General features: G+C 45.5%; 1 long non-coding RNA gene across 1 annotated transcript; it reads right to left on the bottom strand.

The window, feature by feature from the left end:
* Nucleotides 1-5717: 5717 nt before the first annotated feature.
* LOC135365771 (uncharacterized) lies at nucleotides 5718-8142 on the bottom strand. Its single transcript, XR_010413922.1, has 5 exons — nucleotides 7757-8142; nucleotides 6640-6814; nucleotides 6274-6564; nucleotides 5952-6191; nucleotides 5718-5887 (listed from the first exon to the last, which is right to left on the bottom strand). It is a non-coding gene; the product is annotated as an uncharacterized LOC135365771 (long non-coding RNA).
* Nucleotides 8143-8943: the final 801 nt, after the last annotated feature.

Genomic DNA, 8943 nt, shown 5'->3' with positions numbered 1-8943 from the left:
AAACGTGTGCAAAGTTATCTTTTCTTATTCCCCTACCTTCATCAGGTTGACTTGGGGGACTGTGTCATGGTTCCAGAATCCACCCTCGCACGTCTAGAACAAACCTACAGAGGCTCAGCATGCCGTTTTGCACGTGCGCTGTTGAGGGTGCTCTTCACGGAAGAAGAATTGAAGAAAAAGAGTCTCTTTGGAAAGCCCGCCAACAATGGGAAGGGGCAGGAAGAAAAAGATGCCCTGGACCCAAGGCGTGTAAAAGCAGTTCTTGGTATGTTTGCCAAAAGTTTCGCATTGTTAATGTAGAGCACATTTTGGTGTAGCGTACTGGATCCAACAACATTTTGCAGCTTAACTCTATGTTTCACTTATATGCCCTGTTGCTGCTGTTGAGTGGTTCTGTGCAGTAATGATGTAAATGAAGCATTGCACTTCCAGCAAAAAAAGAATTTAGAGTAACACAAAGCTACCCTCCACGAGACATATAGACCAACTTCCCTTTAACTAATCATGGCTTTTCTTTTACCAATAATAACCTGGAATAAAAGCATCACTCTCGTGTGTTGACTTGCACCATCATTGCAGAGAACAAAAAAAGCTGTTAGACTTTTACGTTTTCAAGAATGTTTAACAGAAGTGCAAAAAGGTGGAGAGCGTGTTGGTGAGAAGCAAACATTACGGCAGAACATGAAGAGCGATGGGGAGACACAACCATAGCGTCCACTAGCAACAAGTTTAATTACACAAAAAGACTTGGGCTAACCTATCAGGTCCCCAGCTACATAGGAGATCTCTCGTCAGCAGAGATCTCCTTTGTAGCTAGAGACCTGCCTGGTGCTAAAGACCTCTCGTCTCCGTCTCTCTTCGCGTTCTGCCGTAGTGTATGTTTATAACACAATGCATGTGCACTGAATGATGAACTTGCTAGAGGTGCATAGGTGTACCCACAGGAGCCTGTATTGTTTTCCAAAGTGCATGTAGAAAATTAGCCTTGTTGCAGGTCATGTATGAAATAGTAGTGGACTGCTCCCCGTACATGGGTATAGTAGCGTTAACTGTCGGTCATAAGATTAACTTACTAACTTCAACAGATATTGCTTTCTCACATTATGAATACGCACTGAAGTTTTAGGGTTTCCCCTGTTTTTCTTCGAATTTGCGTCCTGTATTGAGGTTTGAGGTTAACTACTGCCTGCAAAATTGCACCAAAGGTAGGCAATAGGCTCAAGGCAATACTAATCTTCCACAAATTACGCAGTTGAGCTCAGATTCTGATACTTCTGGAACCCCAGACAAACAGTAGGACGAACGTCAATTCCATAGCAGGGCCCACTTTCCTCCAAAATTCAGTTTGATAACTTTTCTGCCTGGTTTTTTTACCACAGAATTTGAAAAAAAAAAAAAAGAACAAAAACCGAAAATTTCAGGGTCTGAATATAAACAGCCTGATGTCAGTGTTGCAGACTTTTGCCTTGAAGCCTGATATATGCTCTGCAACCGTGTCTCTGTTCATGAGTGGGGACGGGGAGGGCATTGCCAAGGCCAGTGAGGTTTCTCAAGTGGAATAACTGAGAGAGGAGATATGCACAGACCCGAGATACTTGCAGAGTGCACCGACAATTCATATGGAGCTGTATTAAAAATTTAAAGCATACAAGTTGAGCGCAATTGCAGGTTACCAGCAGGGACAAAATGGGTGGTTGCATGTCTTATATTGTACAGGTGGTCTGCATGCAGCTTCAGTGTAATTTTATTCTGCCCAAACGTATCTCCTAGGTCATTGTATCTCTATAGATAAATCCTTTTTGCTCACCTTGCAGGAAAGACTTGCTCAGTGTTCCAGTGTTCTGATGCGCCAATAAAAAGGACCCTAAGCTCCCTCCTTCAAAAACAGAACAAGAAATACGAAGAAGTGGAAAGCCCCTAGGGGGGGCAATGCCCCCAACACAGCCCCCAACTGCCCATTTTTTTGTGCCACATCTGGCCACACTTTTTTGTGCAATACTAATGTTGTAATGGACAACAATATGCATATATAAATGGCAATTGAAGAGTGCATAGTAGTTTCTGTTGTTGTTGACTAGCATGTGTGTGAGGATTCGGTGGAATTTCTCACGACGGAGTGACTGCAGTGCAGCGTGCTTTCGGTAGAAAGGGCATCTCTGGTGGGTAGACTTTGGCCAGACAGTGGATAGACTTTGGCCAGACAGTGGATAGACTTGCCGTCACCAAATGTCGGTAGACATTCTACAGAAAGGTGTGTTCCAATAGCCCTTAGAAAGGTGACGTGGGTGGTAGACAGTCTGGATACTTTCTACACAAAGTCTCATGGCTGGGTGATTAATGTTCTACCCACTTCCTGTAGAAAGATGCTCAATTTTTTTGTAAGGGTCCCCCACTGTCACCACTACCGCACTACTTTTTAATAGCGATTCTGGATGCATGTGGCGGCCGATGAGTTGTTTCTTGTTTCGTTGTCAGGTTATAATTTGTAATTCTTTTGTGTCTGCGGTACGTAGTCGTTCTCTACGTTATCTTTAGCGTGTACAGGGTAGGCCACACTTAAAAGTATCGCGGGAGCGCATGACCTGCAAGTATGCCAGCGCCGCGTAACGGATGCTCCTGGGTTTGAGACCTCGCGCCTGGCGAACGTTCGCCACCTCTCGGTTGGGTCCGTCATTGCTCTCGTAACACTGGCAGGCGGGGTGACCCACCTGCTGTTGCTATTCTATCGATGTTTTGATCGGTGCGGGGCGCGACGTAATCTCTGTCTTATCGTAATCAAGAAGAAAAGTAAAAGAATACGCCGCGCCACGCACTGATCAAAACATCGCCAGCAGAGATTGAATAGCAACAACAGGTGGGTCTCCCCGCCCGCCAGTGTTACGAGAGCAATGACGGACCCAACCGGGAGGTGGCGAACGTTCGCTAGCGCGAGGCATGCGCGAGGTCTCAAACCCAGGATCATCCGTTGCGCGACGCTGGCGTACTTGCAGGTCATGCGCTCCCGCGATACTCTTAAGTGTGGCCGACCCTGTACAACTTATGTCTACTCGTTGGTCACGACTACTAAAAAAGCGCTGGCAGCAGGCGCAGAGGGCGCTGCTAGCGGTAGCACCTGCTGGTTTGTTAGACGCTAAGATGGCGGGTACGCTGCAGGTGACGACGCGTCAGCGGTAGTTAATGCTTCTGATATCTGAAGCCGTCGAAACTGACGAGAATCTGTGCCTTGACGGCGCGGCTTCCGTGGTCATTGTAAATCACACAATGCAGAGAGAAGCAGAAGAGCTGTACATGAACTGCCTTCAAAGCAGCCTTGTTGTGGACATCCCACACAACAATGACTGCCAGTTCAAGAGTGACTTCAGGATGTCTCGCACAGCATTTAAAATAAGCTAACCAAGCAGTAGAATGTAAACAGTCCATCGACGGGGAGCCGTCAATAGACTGCCGTGTGGCGAAGATACACAATTACTTTCATATTTCAGGACCTCTTGCAGAAGATCGTGACAGTCGAATGCAAAACGTGCGCTGTCGAACCAGAAGTCTGGCTTCTGCTTACTATCTGGACTCTTGCGGGGAAAGAACCGTTCCGAACAATTGGCGACAGATTTGGCGTAAGCAGGTGACTGGCCCACCACCCTACGTAAAATACGTGCAGAGGCTGGTAAAAATTGCGCCGGACTTCATAATTTGGCCAACACATGAAGTGATGAAAGGTAATTAAGCACTACCAGTGATACACGCGTGTGAATTTTTCCAACGTCGCCGCTGATTCTTGTATTAGTCGGATTTTTAGTGCGCTCTCATAAAACTTGAGTCACATTGCGGCTATGCCAGCCAAGTGGTACCGTGCTCATGTAGCTCTATATAAATGCAGAAACCGCTGCACGGTTTGAGGATGATAAAGGCTTCCCAGGAATTATTGGGTGTGTTGATGGCTGCCACATACCCATAAAGGAGCCAAAAGAAGACAAAGACGCCTACTATAACCGCAAAAAGTTCACATCAATAGTTCTGCAAGGTAAGTATGGCCCATTAGCATGTTATATCCTATAGTTGACTAGTTCCTGTCGACCTCCTTTTTTTGTTTTGTTTTTTCAAGCACTTGTCACGACATCCTGCCATTCATTGACATATGTGTTGGGTGCCCAGGCATCTATCATGACGCCAGGGTGTGGCGAAAAGAGTGCGGTGGCGGGCAAATTGCAGAGCGACTGCCCTCCAAATCTCCATTTGCTGGGTGATTCGGCGTACCCACTTCTGCCGTGGCTGCTCCCTCTGTACCGTGACAACGGCCACCTTAGTTCTGTGCAGCGGAACTACAATAAGGTCCACAGCTCAGCACATAGCTGCATTGAGAGGGCCTTTGATCTTCTCAAGGGAAAATTTCACAGACTGAAGTACCTCGAGATGGATAACCTGTTCCTCATCAATGAGGTGTTGTAGAGAGCATGCACAGTAGAATTATGAAGTTGTAACACAAGTGCACATTCCCTCTGCAGGTCATCACAGCAGCATGTGTTCTGCACAATCATGTGTTAAAGGTTGATGGGGTCAGTGAAGCTGACCTGGACGTCGAAGACCCAGCAGACATCGAGGATGAACATACAGAGTCAGCCATGTCCAGAGCATCTCACAAGTGTGACTGGATTGCATCGAACTGTTAAGTATTCTTCCCTTTATTCATACTCCATCAGGGTTGGTGCAGAGAGCATTTCGAATGTCCCTTAAAGGAGCAGTCTAGAGGCCCACAACTTTGTTTCTGTTTTTGGTCAGTATGGAATGTTAGGCGGCCGAAAACAGTTTTCCCACAATTAGTGCAACCGTAGCGAAATTGGGAGGCCTGCAATAGCTCGCCGAACCTCCCGTGCGCGAAACACCCTCTTTCGCCTTCACGATAGGCACGTGATGAGCGCCACCACGCGCGTCACTATGTGACACAAGTAGAAAGGACGCTCCCCATTGGACCTGGGATCACATGATCGAGGTGAGCAACATCGCGCAGGCCGGAGCGTCTGCTACCGCTTCGGAGACGCCATGCGTTCTCCGGCTACGTGATGTCCGAAACGGAGGGTTTGAAGGCTGACCACGACAGAACCACGATTTTTTGGGATTGCAGATACCACGGGAAGAACGAGTGGTGCAGCCCGGAATTAACTGCGCTTGTACAGCGAAAACCTTGTGCTTCGCGACAGTGTGCAGGCTGTCTGACCGTTTTCACCGCGCAGTTGGTTCAGTGGCTAACAGGTGGCGCCACAATACCGCCGCCATCGCTTGCTTTCTGCTACTGTGAATTCCGAGATTGCACAGAAGCCACGGATATATTACTCTTGTGACCGTAGTCTTATTTTCTCAGGCTGCATATATGCTTTTTTTTTTTTTTTTTTTTTGAAAACGTGATATAAATCATATAAAGAATAGAAGTCAACAAGAAACAGCTCGCAATGTTCGTAGCAGACGGTTTTTCCTACGAACGAATGAGGGGCTCTCTACCACCAACGTCACAATAGAGTGGGTGTGGTCTGCAGTTGGAGCGTTCCGGCTTGTCACCGCGGCAGCGATTTTCCAAATTAATTGCACCGTGGTGAAACATCTTTGGACAGAAATATTTTGTGGGAATGCTTTTCACATACTGCTTTACAAAATGACAGCAGTTTTTGGCGATGTTAGACACCACTTTAATGCTCCTTTAAGATTGCATTGCGTTCGTGCAAGGCTTCCACAACCTCTTTCCGATACATTTTAAATTCAATTAAAAATTCTTCAGACTGGTGATGTACCGGTCTCCTCTCTCTTCTTGCCCTTTGTGGTGTCTCCACTGTGTTAGAAGGGGGTTCCATGTCACCTGATGCTTGTGTGGCACTCTCAGTGTGCTGTGATGGCGCCAGTCCTGTAAAGTAAGGAGTTTCTATCATAACTTGTAATGAGAGTACTGTTAAGAAGTCTCTCCTTACAGTGACCGTGCTCATCCACTGACTGCTCCTCAGGCACTGTCGCAGCAGTGGCGGAGTACTGGGCGCCGGCTATCAGGAGCGCCACTGGCTGTATTTTCGGGTCACACTGGAAGAGTTCTGAGAAGAAGCCGTAGAACTGCCTCTTATTGTGTTGCTAGCCAGTTTTTGACTCCTTGTCTGTGATGCCTTTGTAGGTGGCCAATAAATTTCTGTACTTTCTTGAGCAAGCATCACCTGACACTACGAATAAATAGAAACATTGACACAGATCCCTCTCAAACGTGATTGACCAAAATATATAACTCTCATTTACACAATTAACCTTTATAGCCTCCAGTTTTCTTCATGTCTCAGCTAATTTCTTCCCACATTTCCTTCTTCTGCCTTGGCGGTGCATTTATGTACTGGTGATGATGAAGCCTATAAGTATTCAAAAGCAGTAGTGTGTTCTCGGTTGTCCACTTGAATTCTGTGACACAAGATATGAGGGCCCTTTGTTTACGTTGCTTGTACTTACTTACCTTCACCTTCATTGACCGCTTCATTGAAGGAAGGTGAAGGTAAGTAAGTACAAGCAATGAAGCGGTGCTTGCTGGGGTCCTTGAATGGGCGTCTGGAACACACAACATAGCACATATGTTCACGTATTATGAATGGTGCTGGCTGTCACAGCCCATAAATATTTTACCTATATCCACGGTCTTGAGTCGACAAAACTTCATTTTCTTTGTGTCGTGCACCAGTAAATCCGAGTAAGTGCAAGGAAATTATTTTTCACAAGAGCTCATGTGCAATGGGGCCCACCGCAGTGTCGTTGCCGACTGCACTGGGGCGCTGGAGGAAGTCTCGCAGATAGTTCTCGTCTGCATGTAAGACAGAGTTGACGCAGCTATACGTGCAGCTTCATTTAGGCAACTCCGCGTTGGGACGGTAACGCCAGGAACATTGAACATCGCTTTCGTTTCGAAACAGTAGTATTGGATAAACACGACTTAACGAGCAATATGACACCTTCCTCCTCTCTCACCCCCCCTGTTACCCCCAATTTTGCAATTTGCACCCCCACCAAATTTTTTTTAAAATTTTTTTTCGATTTTTTCACTTAAAATCGCTCATACACGCATAAGAATGTGATAATAGAGCGTAGAATATAATTTTCAATTAGTAAATTCAATTACTATTCATTCCAACGAGAGAGAGAGAGGAGGAAAATATCAAATTATCGTTAAGTCGTGTTATTCTATAACGAGACACACGAAAAGAAGCGCACATACGCATAAATGCACTTTCTAAACTCATTTAATAATTCAAGTCATTACTATACACATTCAATTCATTAATGTGTCAGTCCAGGTTCGGTAACAGCATCAGCCCATGGGCGCCGCCATTTGCAAAGCGTCACACCAGGCAGGTCGGAAAGCATCACGTCAGGTGGCAGCACCGCTGTCATCATGGGGACTTCCGTGGAATGCAGAAAGAAACAAAACAAAAAAAAGTGCTAACGAGGGGAAAACACGCGCGAAAACAGGCACACACAAACAAAATTTTCACCATCGCGAATATGTGCGGGCATGCACCGACGAGAATAGCAACAAGGGTCATTGACAGAATGGCGTACAAGGGAATTGCGAACATGTTTGGGCATGCACGGACAAGAATAACAACAACAACAAGGGGAAGACTTTCTACTAATCGCAACAAGGTAAATCGCCAAACATACACTACTCCAATACACGCTGTCAAGTAATCGCAGTTAGGGGGTAGGTAAACGCGACAACAGAAGAAGTATTGAAAGGACAACTCACCGGCACCGAAGTATTTCCACACACATCACTCAGTCAAAAACAGTCGCTCGTCACGAAATTCGTGGCGAGGAGAGCACCAACAACATGACCGCCACTCAGAGATCCACCCGAAGCAATGAAGCGTCCGTTAATTTCTCCGCCAGGGCATCAGGAGCTCTGCACTGTCATTGGTCGTGACGTCATCCGTTCCAAAGGTCGTCCAGAGAGGAGAGCTTCGCAAATCCCCCTCTGTTATTCATTAAATATAGTAACCAATTATGACGTCACTGTTTATAGAAATCTTGCATTAAAGCGAAATCCAGACGGGTGCGCACCTACACCACAACCGTTGCCCTAGCTTCCCCTGCGAGAATGAAGCACTGGTCTACCAGACACCGCGCTGTTTGACGTCATCATTTCCTCCCATTGTCTTAGGCTGCTCCTGTGAGCACCCAACCACCTCCCAAACGGTCAACGTTTCAAAGTTCGCTCTTGCTATCAGGAGTGAAGAATGCGCGCCAGACAAGAGTGCTTCATGCTCCCTGGTATTAATTGAATTTACATCGCCATATTATTTTCTTTACTGCGCTATTACTGATTTTTCATTCTTACATTAAAGATTACAAAAACTACTACTACTACTACAAAAAAAAATGCTCTTGCTCCTGTTATTGAAGATCATATGAAATTACTATAATTTTTAACAGTCATAAATTATATTCACTCATTAAAGGACACACCATCCATGCGCAAAGGCTGAGAAAAAAAATAACTGAGCCTTGCAATTAAGCGCTATTTCCTCGAAGACTTACTAAATGACTAAATAAACATATCAAAAAGCGCTTTTTCTACTTTCAATCATTGTGAACCATATCAACATTTTTTTGTACAACAATTCAAGAAACTAATCATCGCTCTCTTCATGGACGCTGTTGCTTCTGTCTAAAATAACTGCCCCTATTGAAGATGAGAAAATAATAAGCGAGCCTGGACCACTGAAAGTGATCAATAGGCTTACTCAATGCGCGAAAATCATATTTTCTTTCTGATTTTGCTCTTTAAAAGTAGCGCACTATCCACAAAGCGCGATCTCAGTTGTCTCGCGACGTAAACCCCCAATTATTATTATTATTATTATTATTATTAACCATAGAGCGCGCTAAGTTTTCCTCAACCCCCATTTCTGCTTGCTACATGATGTGTCATGC

Source organism: Ornithodoros turicata, chromosome 1 (assembly GCF_037126465.1).
Source record: "Ornithodoros turicata isolate Travis chromosome 1, ASM3712646v1, whole genome shotgun sequence".
Taxonomy (NCBI): Eukaryota; Metazoa; Arthropoda; class Arachnida; order Ixodida; family Argasidae; genus Ornithodoros; species Ornithodoros turicata.
The sequence above is the reverse complement of the archived record's forward strand: the minus strand, read 5'-3'. Positions and strand labels throughout refer to the sequence as shown.